Source organism: Fundulus heteroclitus, chromosome 15 (assembly GCF_011125445.2).
Source record: "Fundulus heteroclitus isolate FHET01 chromosome 15, MU-UCD_Fhet_4.1, whole genome shotgun sequence".
Lineage (NCBI taxonomy): Eukaryota > Metazoa > Chordata > Actinopteri > Cyprinodontiformes > Fundulidae > Fundulus > Fundulus heteroclitus.
In genome coordinates this window covers 29,659,797-29,679,523 of record NC_046375.1, presented here as the reverse complement: position 1 = coordinate 29,679,523, position 19,727 = coordinate 29,659,797, and the positions used below count along the sequence as shown (strand labels likewise).

Below are 19,727 nucleotides of genomic sequence, written 5' to 3'. Positions count from 1 at the left end.
GAATTTATTATAGCGCATGATACAAAATCAAATAACATTGTGACATTAATAACTGATTATCTTGCTTGCACCACGGAAGTGCATCTTTCCAAAACCGGCTTTTATTTTCATCCCTCGTCTGTGTCTGGTGCCGGAGTAAACGGGTCTTAACACATTGTGACACACTTTTTGGCAGCGCTGGAAGACGAGTCGCCAGCCTGATGGGGAGATGATTTGGGAGGAATTCACAAATTTAATTAGCTGCGTCTCCAGAGGACTCCAGCTCTTCCAACTTTCATTTAGATGTAATCTTTCTTCTGAGAATACGTCTCAGCGCACAGTTCTTGCAGGAGAAGAGTTCCTCTCTGTCTCGGTCCTTGACGCCCCACAATGGCTTCTTTTTGGTTCCCAAGAGAGGATTAGCAGCATAAATAATGAAAGTAGACCGAACAGCGATATGTGACGTATCTGCTGGAAGAGTGACTCGACGATAACTTATTGATTATGCAATTCATTGGCCACTTATTTTCTGTCGATGGACTAATCGGGTCAATAACCAATTGTTGCTACTCTAACATGTGCCACAAGTGCAAACACACTGAACTAATTAAAGTGTATTGGACTAACTTGCTAGTAATTATTTGCTTCAAAGGGCGTAGCAGGCAGATAATGTCTAGGAGCCACAGAGTAGCTGTTCAGTAAAGGAAAAATACGCTAAAGGTTGAAAATGTGATTGACCAGTTTCTTTTTCTAGATGGTTTTAGTCTGGTATTTTCCTTGTAAAGATTGCTTATCAGTCTTTGAGGAAACACCAACACCAAATACCACTCACTGACCCACTGACCAGGGGTGGGCAATTGTTTTCCCTAAAAGCCACAAAAGCAACTGGAGTCAATTTTAATCAGTTCACTATAGTTTATTTGGACAAGTAAAATTGTCTTTTGAAAACAGCATTTTGCTTTTACACAGGTGACATTTGAGCGATACCCAAAGTTGCCTGAAATCTAAACACTTGCTGTGGCGTTATATAAGCAAACATTGAGCTGTCATGTTACTATCAGAACCTCCTCAGGCTGTCCGTCTGAAATCTCCTGCAGCATCATCAGCTAATGAGAGTTTCTCTCTTACATTTTGTCAACAATCTCTAAAAACCACAAGGTCAAATGGCCAATTATTCTCCCCCAGCAGGCCTTGTGGTCCTTGAATCAGACGCAGACCCTTCCCATCAAGACATTGCCCCAGCTGTCCAGAGAGGGGCACAAAACGGACGGACAGGTTTACAGAGACGCTCCAAGGCGAGGGGACTGGCTTGTCGCTGTGTTACCTTGTCACAGCATCCCTCTCGCCCTCACTAACTTCCTCCATAGCCCAGATGTGGAGCCCATCTGCTCTGCCGCTGGTACCAGTGTCCTTCTCCGAGTCGTGGCTGCCATAATCTCTTTACTGTTGTTTTCTATCAAATAATTAAAAGCAGCCGACCAGATGGCTGCATACAGGCCCTCTGCTTTGAAAACAAAAAGCTTTTGGTTGCGCTCCAGTTTAAAACGGCAGAGGTGCAGACTCTAGCAGATGTGCAAGGACTGAAATCTGTTTTGGTCGGGAACTGGGAGAATTCGGGGCAACAGCTTTCCAGGGTCAGGAGGTTGCCCATAATTGCCAGCAGTCCGTTAGAGTGAAGGCAAATGGACTTTTCTGAATTTACCCCCCCACCCCTTCCTTTCTCCTAAGCCAAAGAGGTCTGCCACAAACTCATTATGATTTCCAAGTGTGATGATCTGTATAAAAGGGTTGGGGGGGGGGGGGGGTGAAGCTGTGGGTTGAAGACATAATTAGTTTTCCTCACTGCAGGAGACAGTATGCTGATGAGACAATGAAAGACGGAAAAAAGCCCAGCTGTCAATCTTCCAAAAGTCTTTTTCATCTTACAAAAGCACCAGTGAGTAATGCTCACAGGCCCCCGAAAAATCCCTCCACACCCTGCAACTGCAGAGCACGACAGAGTTAAACAACACCAGGCATTGCCAAGTCTGCCCCCATAAAGCATTTCATAAAGCTTCAGACAGAGAGAAAATTAAATTCTTTGAAAGCTCCGGCATACACAGCGCAGGTTTTGTTTAGTTAAAAGGCGAGGAATAAATAATAATAAAAAATCATGAGGTTCAAATAACCTTTCTCCTCATTCTGGGATTCTTGAAACTGGCAGATTTGTAAAATACAAATATTCTAATTGCTTCATTGCTCATCTCAGAGTCACTAATGGGGTGTTCTGTTGAACAAGGGGAAGAGATTTTCTATCTGATACAAACTGAAACGGAGCAGAATACACCTGAGCAAAAACTAAAAGGTCTTGAAAGGTCAGATCTTTTAAAGTGTTTGAATTGTCAGTTTTAAAAGGCTCCACATTTATAATACACAACATAATTCAGATTTACAGGTCTGCAGCGATCATGCTTTTCCTGGCTGATATTTACTGGTTTTGTTTGAGGTCCAGTTCTGTTTTTCTTTTCTAAGGAGTGTAAGTAAAAAAAGAAAAGATGTGCTCCGAGGTTTATACATTGATTTTGTATATCTGAAGCCGACAGAAAGGGAGGGAAGTATCGGATTGCACCCATTTATGAAAATAATCCAGTCAGATTTTTACTAAACTTAAAAAGGGAAGCAAAGACAAAGCTGATGGTTAGTTGTGGTGGATAGTGAAACAAAATGATTCAGATTATTCAGTATTTGACCCAAAACCTTGAAAACAAATCTGACAAAGTAACTGAGACATCTGTAGACAGCAGTAGCTATGGTCCTATCTGTGAAAAGACTGTGCTGAGAAACATTATTTCTTTTCCAGTGTTGTCTTAATTCAACCACTTTGGAAGATTTTCCAGCACGGGCAACCTGTTTAAAGTCACACCACAACATCCTAATCAGATTTAACATCAGACTTTGACTAGGCCACTGCAGAACCTGCACACTGCTTTTTGTTTAGCTTCTTTGGAGCCATTATTTTGTCTTTACTCTGGTTCTTTTGTTCTCAAATGAAAACTTGCTGGATGATCTGAAACATTTAGGTTTAAAATGTAGACATTTTACCAACACTGTACTTGATTTGTGAAACCTTCATGACTAACATTTGTGTTTTTAAATCTGCTCACAGGCGCTGTGTAGGCAGTAAACAGTTCCTGCTCCCAAGAAGAAGAAAATACCTGCAGGAAGCAGAAAATCAAACTTTAGAAATCAATATTACATTGCTGAGGTGTGGGTCCGTCTCTGTGTTTTTTCTTAATCCAGCAGGAGGAATTCTCTGTTTCTCTGGGCGGCTAAAGGCATGCGGCCCCGCTCGGCTTTTATTACCCTTGGAAGCCCTTTTAACTCCTCCGGCAGGAAATGAAACACTCGAATGACTCTGCTGCAAAGTGCCGGAGCCATTTGCAGGCCGGGCCGTGACATTCCCGAGCATGTGTTCTATATAAAAGGAGGCTTCAGGACTCACAGGTGCATGCTGCTCGTTTGCAGCCGATGTGTGCATCCGTGTTTGCGTAAATGAATATGAAGGAACAGACGAAGGGTAAGCAGGCAGCAGGATAAAGAGGAGACATGAGGGAGGAGTATTATAGTCGGGCATTTACTGAGGCCATCCCTGACTGGTCAATGGTCAAACACCTGTAGGACACATTAACTGAAGCTGAAGTTCACATTCAGTCAAAAACATTCAAAACACAGAAAGTGTGACAGGACTAAGAATAGCTGATATCTTTCTTCTTTTACAAATATCTGATGTTCCATTTAGTCCTCACACATTCAGTCCCACTGGCATTATATTACAGCCTCCACAATGGCATGTTTATGGTTTATACCTCTCTCTTTTTAAATAAAATCTTACAATTAGATTTGTGTGAGTAATATTCTCCGCATTGTCTCACATCTGCTTCCATTTTTAAAAATGGAGCTGTACGTAAATAAGGTCAATAAGTAAATCCTGTGATATTGTAGCATGCCCAGCTATATCAGGCTGCCAATAATGAGTCAGATCTGTCCAATAATTACACAGCATCAGGGTCCAATGTGTCCCACCTATGGTCACATGTTGCTACAACGAACCAATAAGAAGAGAATCTTGTGCTAATCTTTACAGATGATCGGTCTGGGCTGATTAAGAGTCACTCCCCTTTGAATGGATAATGTTTGAACAGACAGCACCCTGTCCCACTTTGTGATTCATTCAGCTTATGGTTATTGGGGTGCATTCATATACTGGCTTAAACATTCATCCCAAAATGGTCAAGTAATCCTTAAATAAGCAAAAGAAAAGCCTAAAATGAGACGTTTGCGTCATTGCAAAAACAACCATGTCCTGGCCCAATAGAAGGCTGTCAATTCTTCATTGCTAATGGACACAAACACACACACACACACACACACACACACACACACACACACACACACACACACACACACACACACACACACACACACACACACACACACACAATCTGAGACAGTGGTGCAATAAAATAAACAAACTTGAAAGGCATCACAGGACTCCATGTTTGCCCCGGTATTGGCTAGAAAAATACGCCGTCTCTGGCACTCTGATGCGTCATTTATGTAATGTACAGTCAGACTAATGTACGGGTCCATTGTGCGACTGGACCACAGATCACCCTTTGGTGCAAACAACAGGATTGGTCAGAGTTTTTACAGGCCTGCAGCTCTCACAGAGATCTAATTTTTTAACCGCCTTTTTCTGAATACATGATGTATTGACTACTGTCAAGATGAAAAGACCATTTCACCCAGTAAAACAAAAGTGATTCTGAACAGGATTACCAACTATATGTTTAAAGGGACATGACCATAGCCTACCTTTACCTATAAAATGACTTTTCCTTTCTTTTTTTTTTAAATACCAAAAATACCGACAGGGGCAAAATGACATTGGGTATTGCCGTAGAATTTCGGTGTTGGTAAATATTTGGTTTATCGCCCTGGCCTACTAGAATGTGTCATGTGAACTGGAGTGTGAGGGATCTGACCCTCTCAAGTTACATAGGTGAGTTTTTGAGAAGGGTAGCCAGCACAGAGCATAGATACGCGCCAAGTGCTGAATAATATACCGTAAAATAATTTAATATATCTAAAAACAAGCTAATCCTTGGGTCAAAACATACACGGCGCTGCTTTAATTAAACCTTAAAAATGCTAAAAAAAAAAAAAAAAAACAAGAAACCAAACACTAAATATATTCCAAACTAATTTATTTAAAGCTACTTATTTGAATACTTTCAGAAAATATGGATGTTTTGTTTCGGGGAGTCCACTTGCAATACTACCATTGTTTGGGAAACAAAGATGCCTCTGAAAGATTAGCAAACCAATGAGAATCAACGTCTGAAAAGACTTATCCCCATCTGTACCAGATTCCCAAATAAAACATCGGACAACACAAAAGAGGAAGCAGCTATCAGCATAACTACAAACCTTTTGTTCAGCTTATTGTGGTTAAATTCTCTCAGGATTTTATTCGTGTTTGATATGTTTTTGAATATATTGGAACAAATCCTTTTTCCATACTACCGATTTACAAAACCTCTGCAGATGTTCTTGTTTAACAACCCTTAAGCATGGATGGTGATCCCCACATGCTTCGGAGGTGAACACAACCACACCTACATGTTCAGCCCTGGTGGGACTGGACTAGAGAATGAGATTGTTTTATTGCTGCCAAGTTTTCATCCACACACACACTGGGGGAAGAATGGGCCTCCTTCCACTCATAACTGGCATGCTAATGCTTTTAAATCAGGAAACAACATTGATAGACCATTTCCTTTTTTTTCCTCTTTTCTTTAATGAACTTCCACAGCTTCATCAACTGGCATCCAAACATTATTGTTATCTGATGGTTTTCCAGTAAATGGGGATTGTCTCAAAGAAAAAAAAAAATCCGGATATTAAGAGATGGGGGATAATAGAAAGTGTTGCTCTGCCAAAATGAGGCCTTTGTTGCTCAGAACACTGTGTGCTGAGTGCTTCATTGCACTGCTAAATATGTACATTCTCACTGCAGTCCTTTTGTTCTCAAGTCACACGGCTATTTGTCCCCCACTACGCATGCAACACCAGACTGGCTAGCTTAATTAGCGGCACTCACCGAGACATTAATAAGTGTCCAGCAAACCTAAGATGGAATATATTAGACTTCCATTTTTGTCGAGAGTGACATTTCTCATCAGCCACCCCTCAGGTCTGTAATTTCACCGAGCGTTATATTCCCTGCTCAGGAATCTGTCATCCTGTGGTGAAGATGTGGAGACAGCTCAGGCAGGTGCTGGAAGCTTCTGACTGAAACATGTACCCGACATATGCTGCTCCCACACCACCTGAAGGCTATGCATCAGGGATGGGCAATCTTTGGTTCCCAAAGTACCAAAACAAGATGTTTGGTCCGAACAGCTTTCTGTAGTCTTTCAGCGGCACTATTCAAACAAAGATAAACATATTTTTTTTTGTGTTGAAGGATATTTGCCCAATTGTGTAATATTCAGCAAGTACATTCAACCCAAATAAATGTAACTCTTAAATATGTCTTCAGTAAATGTAGTTTAGTTACATTTTATTACAATAATATTCCATCGTCCCCCAGATTCTAAAAGTATAGTGGTAAAGTATCTATAAAGAGACCAACATTCCAATAGATCTGCTGATGAGCAACATTGTGAAACTTTAACATTGTCGGACAACGGTGGTGCAAGAGTTAGGGAGTTTGTACTATAACCGGCGGGTTGTCGGTTCGATCCCCTGCTCCCGAGACGCTTCCCCCGAATTGCCTGCTGGCGGTGGTCAGAGGGTCCAGTGGTGCTGATGTATGGCAGCCTTCTGTCAGTCTGCTCCAGGGCAGCTGTGGTTACTAGCATAGCTCACCACTGTCAGGGTGTGAATGGGTGAATGGGAGGTTGTCAGAACTTACGAAGCGCTATACAAGTACATTTGACCATTTATCAGTAAGGTGTCACTATTTATTTTCTGTGTAATCTTTCATCGAGCTGCAGTGATGACTACTGCTGTAAATTCCCTCCTTCACTGTTACATACTTGTTCAGTTTATGTCTTTTGTTCCCCAACTTTTTCAGGTATTAGAAAGGAGCTGTGGACCCCCAGCACACCACATGGTTTATGCTTTGGGTATGTTTCATCCAAGTGGTGAAAAGATCAAACTGACCTGAAGCTGACTTCAGCGAACAGAAGCAGTAAATAAAGTATTGGAGTGAGGATTTGTTTCACTCCTTTGAGCTCTCAACTTCTGGCTTTCATGGGGCATGCTGCATTTGGAAAGCTCTTTGGATATGTCAGAATGAATCTCCAGTGAATACCCGCAGAGACTGATGGTTACGGCTAGCAATGCTAACCACATCTACCATGCTGATTCCAAAAAGCCAGATAAAAATGCAAACTCCAGTCATTTGGTCTTTTCCTTTAAATGATACAAAACTCTTATTTTCAGTGGCCTCTCTCTCTCTCTCTCTCTCTCTCTCTCACACACACACACACACACACACACACACACACACACACACACACACACACACACACACACACACACACACACAGTGGGATAACACCTCTCCTCCTGATTAAAATATCTAATGGAGGTCTAGTAATATTTTATATACTGTTAATTACATAAATTCTTAAACATTAATAACAATCGGTTCAGTGTTGGTAAGTCAGAGCTTTAACAAAATCTCTCTGATCAGTGTGTCTCTGCCAGTAATGTTCCATGCCACTCTGGAACTCCACACAGAGAGAACATGCGCCGACTCCAAATGACACTTTAGACTAGACGAGCCACTTCACGTTGCGCTGCATGTTTTTCTGATGCACAAGGCATGAAGGACACTTCAGAGTTTCATGACTTCACCCAAACTGAATATGCATGTTTTGTTCCAACAAAACAGGGAAATTTCATCATGGTCACACAACAGGGAATGATTTAGACCTGACATGTTTGTCTGGATCATCAGAAAAAAGACTGTTAAACCCGGGGATATCAGAGCACTGTTTATATCATTTGGAACAGGATGTCTTTTGTGTTTTTTTCAGTTTTTTTGCAAAATAAAAAGAGTGGTGCAACTATGTAGCAGCATGAGAACAGATCTCATAAAGGGTAATGTACCAGATAAAAATCAACCCAAACTATTTGCACAATGCATGGACGCACAGCAAATGGTCCACCACTTGGGCAAAAATAAACCTTTCAAAAAACCTGAATATAAAAAATCCTTATTATGGACATTTGAAGCACACCCTTTTTCCTAAGAGTTGCTCAAAGCCTTAAAAAGGAATCCAGCAGAGATAAATGATCCTGCATGTTCACCTCTGGATCAAGTAACACAGTCCTGACCACAATTTGGAAATGAAATGAAACAGACTGAGCATGCTCAGATTCAGCATTCTCAATGAAGCCCGTGGTTTTTGTATGGACATACTAAAGGAGAATTGTGTCTGCAGATCAACCCATCGCCGCTTACGGCACCTAGAACATAAGAAATTACTTATAGGAATTGTTTTTCTATTCAGTGTAATTCGCTCATGCAAGTTTATACCAGTATTTGCTGAGAACCATTTAATGCATAAGACATGCAAGTACTAATAAGTGCACTTTCTATAAAATCTCAGCTGATAAATGAGGCAAAGATCCTATGAAAAACAGACATATTCCTGTAAGGTGAGGGTATAAGTTAATAACTAAGCTTTTGCATGGAAGGTAAACACCAGATTGAGTGTTCAAAAAAAGAAAGAAACAAACGCAAGACAGAAACATTGCATCAATCTCTTTTTGCTGCCTTGCAGAGGTCTGAATAATTGAAGCTGTGTCTGAGTCTGTTCTTGGGGAACAGCACCCTTAGGATGAGGCTGAATGTGAATCAGTGCTCACTGCTTCAGGTTCCATGTAAACAGGACTGCGCCTCAAAACATTAGAATGTTACATCTTCTCAAACCAGATAGTTTTAGGACAAGATATCAGATTCCATGTTATTAACTCCCCGGTTCAACACAGAGCTGGAAAAGCAGGGAAACCAAGCAAAAGTAATCCGGACAAAAATAACAAAAGAAAAAGACAAAAGCCAATGTCTTTACCAGTGTCAGTGAGGAAAATCAATCAATCAAATATATACAAACAAATGATCTCCTATTATACAAAATGCTGTAAAAGAATAAAGAACAAAAATATGAATAAAACCACTTTAATTGAAACAAAGAGCATGATTAGTAAATAATTAAAATTATGTGATAAGAACTAGAAAAAAAACAATTTGTCAGATCTGAGTCATAACTTTTTATTTTTTTCATTATTTCATGTTTGGAGTTCAAATCCTCTCTCTTTTTTTTCATGTTCATCATCGGAATGACCTCGGCACTCTCCCTGATCTTTAACAGGTAAGTAACAACAGCTGCGGTCACACTGTTTCCTATCCTTCCATTAGTGCTGCTATTTCAGGAAACGTCTTTTGTAGATCTGAACCTTTTTTGTGGCTCATCAAATCCTGGCACCTCTTTATAGAACGTGTTGATGTGCTCTCCTTCTGAACAGTGCTTGTACATCAGGATCAATGCTGTGGAATTCACAGTAGATCAACAGGTCCAATAGTGTTGCATGAGATTAAGGGAGGCTGTTATTAATGGTTGTTTGCTGTGATATTTCAGCTGTGGTTGCACCGACTCTGCAACAGTGGCACACTTTCAGGAGCCAGTGTGTGGTACACCTGATCGGGTATAAACCTGGTAAACGCTGACGTGTCCAAAGAATCAGTGGCGGCCTGGCTAATCTGGTGATTAAATGGTGTCTGCTACAGTTTCAGAAACGCAGGAAGCCGATGTATTATTTTACTAAGGTTTGGTGCCTTTCCATGCCCTTGAAATGAAAGGACAGCTACACAATAGCGTGACGGACATGTCCATCTAAGATCTAGGCATGGGCATAAAAGTCCATCCAACAGGGCAGCTACTTAACTGTTAGGGCAGAGTGGAAGAGGTCATTCAGCTGCCTACTGATCTGCAAGACATCCAAGTTTCAGATGTGAACCAATTCTATTCTGTCAAAGGACATTTTATTGTGTAACTTTCAACGCAGGTGTAGTTTGTTCGATTTGCAAAATACATGCTTATGGTTAGGGTGGGATAATTCAAAACTAACTCAGCTAATGCAGTGTTTCCCGCAGCACTATCTTGGTGAGGCGGTACCGCATTCCAAAAAAAAAAAACAGGCAAAAATACATGGATACTTTAAAGCGAGAAGCAGGTCGACCTCACCGTCGGCGTCTGCATCGATGGCCGCCCAAGCACCCCCCCCCCCCCCCGCCGCTGCCTACACTACTTTTAAAAAATGTATACCAAAGTAATTAATATTTGGTTGTTTTATAGACCTGGCAGCCATTTTACCGAGACTGAAAATGTGTGCTGTATTCTGTGAACTACTCAGGCAGACAAAAAATGCTCAGTTTTTACAAAGGCATTCATTGTGGTATGAATGAGTGCCAAGGAGAGAATAAATCCACATCACAGATGAGATGTCATAGAACCAGATCTGATGGAATCCAGGACTGGGCTGTTTGAACTCCGCATCTTCAATCTTTTTTCAATATTATGATGATGTGTTGGTTTTTCCTTTTTTCCCTCCACAGTTTAGCTTTTTGTCTGGTTTGCTGGAATAATTATTTGAGTGCTGGAGGCACTTCTACATTTGTTTTAAAAAAGAATCTTTTAGTTTCTTGCCACGACTTTATGCACCATTTGGTTTTGAGACGTGACTATAGTTGTGCTGTGCTTAAGGGATATCCATCGGTCAACTTTGTCTTCACACAGATGTGAAGAGTACTTTACATTGCAATGTTTACTGAAAAAAAAATAGCATCCCGTCAGACATATCTATGAAAACTCTCAGTTTTAGGAAGGATAATTTATATTAAAATGTATACTTTGGATCCTTTACAGTCAGCTGAAAACATGGTCTTAAGAATTTCATCAATTCTCATTCACAATTAGGACAAATTGGGTTAAGACAGTTTTTGGAACCTCTTCACTGCTTCACAAGAACTAGTCCTCAGTTCAGTTCACACAGATAATGAACTAAATCTATTCATAGTCATTTACTAAATGAAGATGAATGAGAGTGTGAACTCAGATTCATACTCTTCAATTAACTAATTAATTTAAATAGTTTGAGCTTTTCTGATGTTGGGTTATGTGGGGAAGTTATGGACTTTGGTCCACTCACTACCTTAGGACAACACTAAACTGTATTTATTCAAAATAAAGATGTCCAGAGAGTTGTCTGGTACATCTGTGCTAGAGGAGGTCCAAGGCAGATGGGAGTACACAGATAACAGGCAGCCTGATCCTGAAATCAAGGCAGGACAATAAAAAATGTTTTCTACATGAAGTTGCTGAAGTAAACTGAGGTTGCTGCAACCATTGCCACAATCAACTGTTCAAAGGTCCAAGTTTCCCAATGACAAATCAGCCTCATTGAGTATAAAGTTCTTGGAAAGTATCAATGCCACCTATAAATTGAAAACACACTCAGAGCTGACAGCATTTGGTGAAGTCTTAAAATAAATCTTTATCTCTAAATATTGACATAAAAACTGGGTAGAAATATATATATCTAATAAAGATTATGGCAACTCATAGTTTCACAAGGGTTTCACAGTTTTAATAAGATTCCTGTGGAATCCATGTTTTGTGGACAAAACATGGACCTTAAAAAGTCCTGGTTCCACAGCTGGGTTTTATCATCTGGATGCCCCTTAAATCCAGAAACAACAAAATGCTGAAGTTGGTTTCTGATTTGGAAGTGTGGTAAATGTTGTCATCTGAACAAAGTTAGATCAGTTAAACTTCCAAATGTGTGGTGTTTATTGAAATCTGGACTGCATTCTTTAAAGTACAGGTTGTAGTGTTTTACAAAAAATATATATATTGTTGGCTCAATTCTTTATTTGGCATCTGGTCCACCTTGAATTAATCCTCAGTTTAACACCTTGTAGACAACTGTTGTGAATTTGCTTCACAAAGCCCAGGTGACGTTTATTTTACACTAATGCCTGTATATGCATACTCTACACCTACCAAGGATCGTATATGAAAAACTTTGCCACCTTTTTACATACAGTGTTAAGCAGGAAGATAATAAAATTACTCACAAATTGTAAAAAATGTTACTTTCCAAATCAAACTTGGATGATGTGAAAAAAATGTGTACCTCTTAGACAACGGAATAAACAATAAATTGTGGAAAGTCAAACATTCCTATCTAGAACTGGAAAAATATTGTCAAGGGTAGTTAGGAACTCTAGTTTCAGCAGCGAGGCCCATGTGCCATCTGTTTTTATTGTCCATCCCAGCAGTCTACAAATCTCACTGTGTAGCCCAACAATCAGAAATTTTAACCACCCAAAGTCACTGTGGATAAGCTGTTGTTAAACTCATATTTAAAATGGTAAAAAATAGAGCAGACAAGTCATCTTAATCAGTTGTACAATACATATGTAAGGGAGTAGAGTAATGTGAAATACTGTAGATTTCTATCTTTTTTTACAGCAAAAAAAAAATAAATTCATTCTTATTACAACCTAAATTTGGCAAAGCCAAAATGTCGCCACCAATTGGACTGAAGGCTAAAAGCATAGACCAATCAAAATAAATCAGATTGATAAGAAAAATTAATTACTGAGTGAAAACACTTACAAGGGACCTGCAAAAAAAATCTTGATTTAGTGATAAAGTATCTTGGGATATGATGGACTGTACATTTATGAACTGTACTCCGTGTTACAGTGAGAAAACATATCAAGACAAAATATCTGAAGCTTTTGCATCAGCCCACTAAACCCATACTGACGGAGGTCTGTTCTTGTCTGTTACCCAGCATGAAAGTCTCTGCCTGAGTTCTTTCCAAGGCGCTAAAACAGCCAGTCGCTCTGACAGGCTTCCTGCACCAAAAGAAAGGGGTGTCCAACGCCTGCAACAGGGAGCGAATGAAAGGAAAAGATGCAATGCCAGCTTCTGTGAGGGGGGACTCATTCAAGCACAGCAGATTCGGGGGGGATTTAGCGAGCTCGTCTGCCAGCAATAAAAGGTTGAAACAGGATACTTGGTGAGATTAATTACCTAGATAGGCCACGATAATGCCATTTAAATGGGAAAGTAATTAAAGTGCACCTTCCATGAAAATTATTCATTGCTGACGGATTGGGTGACAGACAAATCAGGAGCCATTTACAGAAAAGCTACAGGTTAAGTGCTCCGAGCTGCTGCTCTGAGACCACCACAGTTTTATTGCAGCTGTTGGTTCTCACTGCTTTGCCCAGCTCTCATCAAATTACCACCACTGCACGGGGCAGGGCGGGGCGGAGGGTTTGGGGGAGGTGAAAAGAATGGGCTCCCAGGTAACGTAAAACCGGGGAAAAATGCTACAAAGGAGGATCCGCTTAACTAGAAAATTACACTGGCTGGCACAGGTCAGTGGGGACTCCTCAGAATCAATCAATCCCTCTGTTTAGGGCCACCATGGAAGATTAGAACACAAACGGGGATAAATCAATGCCGTTATTGTTCCCCAAGTGTTACTTTCACAAATGCACAGAACAATATCCATTAAGTGATGATTAAGTGTCAATAAAGTGGACATATAGGTTACTGGTGAGGAGCCGAGTATCAATTATCCCTCCTTTTTATTCTTAAAGATCACTGCTCTTAGCTATCAAACCATGCAGAAAACTCTGCTATCTCTCTCTCTCTGAAGTGCAGGCGGCGAAATGCTGGAGGGAAAGGAGTCAGACGCAGACGGCCAAACTAAATGAGAATATTTGCTTCTCACTGAATGAAAAGGCACAGAGGCTCTTCAGATCAAAGACAAATGCTTAGCTTACATTCTGGTGTTCCGTTGTGCTTTTTTCCCCCTTCCTCATTCTGCACAGAGAGACTGTACCAAAGGGACTAGCCTGTTGTTCTCTTTAAAGCTTTAAGTAGATTTTAACTGGAGGGAGACGTCATCCTACGTTCAAACGAAATGTAAAAACAGATGCAGCAACAAATGGCAGAAAATAACTAATGAAGATACTTGGATGAAAAAAACAAAGACTGAAACATTTATCTTCAATAAATTCTGATTAATAGGACTCTTGCTCAGAAATTTGGTAGAATTGATGAAAACAGCTGTTCTCGGCAAACTTAAACCAAACAGCTCCTTCTGTAGAATTCCTCATGGATTAAATAGTTGCTTATCTATTGAAGTGACTGCTGGTATCAGGATACCTTATACTTACTGAAATAAAGTGTGTACATGATATATTTGGGCAGTATTAACTAGAGTCGGGACATTATTGGAAATTCTCTTATTTCCGAATTGTGCTATTGGCAGGATCAGTCTCCTTCTCCCCTACCTGAATGTAATGCCTCAAATGTCTCAACGGACGTTCAGGTGTACATTGATTCCAGTGGAAATCCAGGAGTTATTGATAACCGGGAAAAAGTTCATTTATTTTTCTTCCTAAACTAAATTTATTACACTTTTTTTTAAATCAGTTCTTATTGCAATCCCAGATTCTCTTTAAAGGGTGTCAAGAGAAAAAAAAATATTGTTAAAAATGTTATGCAATCTTTAATTTCCGCTAAAACTATAATTTCAGACCTAACCTGAATGACTTGCATTTAAACCAGCCTGTTGCCAGTGCTGCGGTAGTATTTGTCATTTCTGATGCTAACAGAGCTGCAATTTAAACTAGACATCATTCCCTGTGAGCAAATAGACAGACCACTGGACTTTAATTGTCTCTTTTCAATGATTTGGAGAGATACAAATTTGCAAATGTATTACCTGGCTGTAAATTGCAAATTATACAATAATAACATAAAAACTATCTATAGTGACAAATTTAAACTGCAACGAGGATTATTAGCTAACACAGTGACAAGTATTTTAGTTTGATGAATCAAGCGGAAATATTTTTTTGAAAAAAAAGAAATTCAACATTATAATAACTTAAGTTTCTTTTTCTTTTGCAGATATCCATGCAGTGGTTCTGCTTTGAGCTTGTTTTAACTGAGAAGCTACATACATATAGGGAGGATTTCTAAAGAGTTCTATGCTTCTGTAAAATTCTCCCCTTGTTTGTGTGACATAACGAAAGAGTCTCTAATGAGTTTTCTAGACAGCAGTGAACCTAGTCTAACCCTTTAAGTCAGATCTCAATAATAGTTTGCTGTTTGAGCACAGTCATTTGTAAACCTCTGGCTGTCACATCACCATCCAAATTTCTAAAGTTTTCTTATTCAATATGACAAACTCAAAACTGTATTTAAAAAAATACAAAATTTGTGTCTCCATTACAGTTTTGCAACACAGCTATTGTGGGGGTTTGTCCGGGATTTCTTGTTTTTGTGCTCGAGCTGACATCAGGTAACCTTGCCTACAAGCTGAATTCTCGCCGTATTTCACGGCGGTCATGTTGCAGTATTATGGTTTAAGCTGTGACAAAAGCAACAGCTGCCGGAGAGCAACATAGAGGCAAACAGAACATGCAATAATTCACAGACACACTCGGACCTACGAGTGATTTAGAGTGACCAACTAATCTAATGTGTGTCTGGACTACGGGAGTACCCAGAGAGAACCCATGCATGCACATAGAGAGGATGATAACTACAAATTGAAAGCTACTGGCTACAATGAGAGCTGAGGGCCATCTTGATGTGAGGCAATGTTGCCATCACCTGTTTCAACATGCAGCACTAAAACAAAACCGTTGTATTTCCTTAAAAAAGAAAAACATAAAAGTAAGATCTCTGTTGTAACAGAAGTCGATGTATTGTAAGAAAATTCTCAAAGGAAGTTTGAATATTATATCTGATACAAGACGACACACAACACACCCAGTATCACCAGTCTTTAATCTAAATATCAATACCCTTTTTTTTTGTTTTACATTTTTTGACCCCATCTTGCCACTACATTATTGTAAATCATCTGCCTTTCCGTGGTCTCAAACCAAATGTGCGCTCCTGGCACTTCCAAACAAATGCAGCCCCTGGAGTTTTTTCCCCACAAACCTTTATCCATCCTATTTGAATGTTGCATTCCATTACAATATTTTAGTCTCAGACCCTAACACTTGCTTGAATAAATATCAACGGTAATCTTATGAGCAATGCCCACTCACAACTCTGCAGGAAGAACAAAAGGACTTGTTTACAAGTGTGCTTGAGGAGAGCTGAGGCAGCAAGGAACAACGAGGGTCTTTGAGGTTGGCTCTGCAGCTCTGCGGACTCACAATGGAGCACTGATTGAAACATGCACTTAACTTCCAGCACGGGGCGACGGCAGAGATGGCAACATCTTCTCAACACTGGGAATTACCATTCAACCGCTGAAAAGACAGAGCTGGAGAAATCAAGCTTACAAATGTGCAGTCTCTGCTTAAAGCCATTTAAAACAGCACAGAGAGGTAATTAGGTTTCTGGGAACAATAAGCCCTCTGCACCTTATGTGGCTCTCGACTCACTCCACACATTTCTTTTTTTATTTTTTATTTTGGGGAGATGTGAATTTCTAATCAGGCGCATTAGCATCTGTATTCATTTGCTGCCTTTTCACGCTGTAGTATGTTTATGTTGATTATTATTCAGCAGGTAGGGTTGGAAGGGACAGAAGAGAGTCTTCTACCCTTGTCAGATTCTTTCAGAACCAAGGGCCCCAAGCACCTCATCGTGCAAAGGTTAATCAATTCTGAATGATGATTCATAGAAAGCTTTAATAATGCAGTCTTTCTGTAATGAGTGGTCCAGCATACTTGCCTTAAAGGAGCGATCTTTGTAGTAGGCCCCAGTGTTCTGATTGCCTTGCATCTAATCATTTCCCCCCAAATCCAAGACAGATCTTGAGATTGAGAGATACCAAAACTGCCAACATCAGTGACAGAAAGCAGGTTTTTACATCAGTAAATCCCAGCTAAGTCTTAGAGATCCCAAAGGGCCTGGCTTTCTTTCACTCTAATATAAGGAAACACGTATCTTCTTAAGTAAGAGATCCGTAATGCAAACTGGTTAAAACTGTGTGCTGTAACTAGAATGATCAGATATATCAATAGATGAACAAAAGGTCAACAGTTTTTAAACTGTAACAGAAAAGCAATTGCTGAGTTCAGTTTGGAACCAAGATCAATCAGCGGACTGTTTCTGTTAATAATACTCTACTAAAATACGCTTAGCAGAGGAACTAGCAGAGTTAGTCATTCTTGATACTGAGAATCATCATCCGACGGTTGCAGTTGTGAAATTTGGCCAAGTCATGAAAAGACAGGATTTAAATAGCCTGATAGTCCCAAATGGCCAGTCAGCTAACAGAGGCTCAGTTAAAGGCTACAATAGGCAGATTCTGTCCTGCTCTATGAATTAAAATGGACCAAACCCAAAAGGCTCTCATTCAAAATTCCCTGCTGTTGAAAAGTCATCCAGGGTAAGATCACTACTCAATGCATGTCATGTCTTTTTAAACATCTTAAGTCTTTAGACTGAAGTAAAGCACATGAAACATTATGTAGATTTTCTATCTCAATATATTCCTTTCAATAGAGTCTTCTGTTACTGAAGCCTTTAGTATAAAGGAGGCATTCAGTTCTGCTGCCTTATTACTGAACAGATGGAGCAGTCATCTTGCTTTAAAGGTGCATAGCCACGTTATTTGACTTTTTATTTATTTATACGTCAGTAGCTCACTGTGGTTGCATACAAAGTTTTTTATGAAAGATCATGTCCTGCTGGCATATTAGTACATATGTTAGTGTTTTATTCTTTGTTTTTGCCAAATTTGTTAGTAAATAAAGCCTTTTGTTTTTATTTACGATTATTAACAGAAGTACGTAATGTGCATGCTCAGTGGGGGTTAAAACAAAGAAGCGGCTAACAGCTATTAGCATCTCCCAGCGAAACAATGAAGAAAGGTCCAAGATCCAGTTAAAAAAAGGCGCAAAAAAATATGATTCTAACAGGGAAAAGACACTGGGAATAAAGTATGAATGTTGGTGTTCACTGAAGCAGACGCTAAACCTACCAAGGCACAGAGTTGAATGACCTGAGTAAATGTTCTGATATGAAGTTTTTGTAGATTGGTTTACTTAATTATTAACAGTTGGTCTTCGATCACGCCAAAATGCTACATTATTGCAAGGCAATGCAGAGGATCAGGCTCAGTCCGGCATTATTTACAAATGATTTATGAATGAAGCAAATCGGCATTTTGATAGGACTGCGACACTGTCGCTAGATGGCGTCTGTTTAAATTTATTAATTGTGCCCTAGAGCAAATTATTTTTTGGCTCAGAAAGGACAATCAAAACACTATAAAGATGGAGGCTTGGTGTATATAACCTTATTTTATCATGATCAAATGGTTATGTGGCTATATTCCTTTAAGAGCTGTTCCTCCAGAAGGAATATTAATAGTTTGAATTTAAATAAGAATATTCCTTATTGCATTATAGTGTAATTACTGTTGTAAAAGTTATTCCTCACCATGTTTCAGCATATCTTTAGGAATTGTAATTCACTCTCATATGCCTTTACACTGTCTTGTCTAGGTATTCTCAGGACTCATAGGTAGAAGAAAGTAGACTCTTCCCCATTGCTTTTCATAGAGTTTGATAGGTTGATAGGAAGACCCAGAACATGCTGGAGGGAGCACACAGAATAACCCTTCTGACCAGTGCAGAGCGGGGGATTCCACAGTACCAGGAAGTGTTGATAGGGAGAGGGGCATCAGATTCCAGATAGGAGGAAGACTGCAGCTGGGTGGATAATAGAGTCAGGCAAAATCCAGGAGAGTATCATATATGCAGAAAAGAGCATAGGGCAGCTATCTGGTGAGAACTGGTGGTATTAGTGCTGATTCTGATGCTTAGAGCACGTTAAACAGAGTTAATTACCCAAGGTGATGAAGATGCCACCACACTGGCCAGGTAACTTTCTTCACAATGGCTATTTGCTTGATATTCCAGCAGGTTATCTGGGTAACTGTGTGCTGTCTACATGCCAGTCCTAACGACGACATACTCTGAGAGAACAACCCTTTAATTGTCTCCAGTTTACCCTCCACTTGACATTGCTCTGCCCTTGGCTATGTGGCACTAGCTCCACATGCCAGCACATATATGGTGTCATGGTGCAGACCACAACAAATACATCTTATCCACTGTCATAGCTCACACACTTCCTCAGCTGATTGGCTGTATTTGTCTAATGTCTTCTACCACAGATAAAAATCCAGAACACTGAAATATGACCCTTGTTTCTGGTTAGAAGAGCATAAAATAGTAAATGATGAAATAAAGTTGGCGTATGGCGAGCAATAGAACGTTCTTGACAGGTACAGTTATCCAGATGTAGCAATTGCCGAGTCAGCAAGAGCTGCAATCCTCTATTTGCAGCCATCTTTTGATCGTCCCAGTGTGAGCATGGCCTTTTGGGCCAACTGTGTTTCATGGATGCTCAAGCATGAAAGAGGAGTGGATCCATAGAAATAATGAATAAAAAAGGCTTTAGAGTCTGTCACCGCAAAACACAGCATTTTAATTACAGCTAATTCCCATGAGGCCGAGCTGCGCGCACACTCTCAGCTCTTTAGGTACCACTCTGAGCCTGCATCATTGCTAGGCTAATAACGTTTGCTGCTGCAGTGCTGACATACACATTCAATTAATCCGG

The 19,727-nt window shown here is 40.0% G+C and overlaps 1 protein-coding gene across 6 annotated transcripts in view; it reads right to left on the bottom strand.

The window, feature by feature from the left end:
• Nucleotides 1–19,727, bottom strand: part of epha7 (eph receptor A7) — a 135,912-nt gene that overhangs the window by 56,020 nt on the left and 60,165 nt on the right. The window lies entirely within an intron of this gene.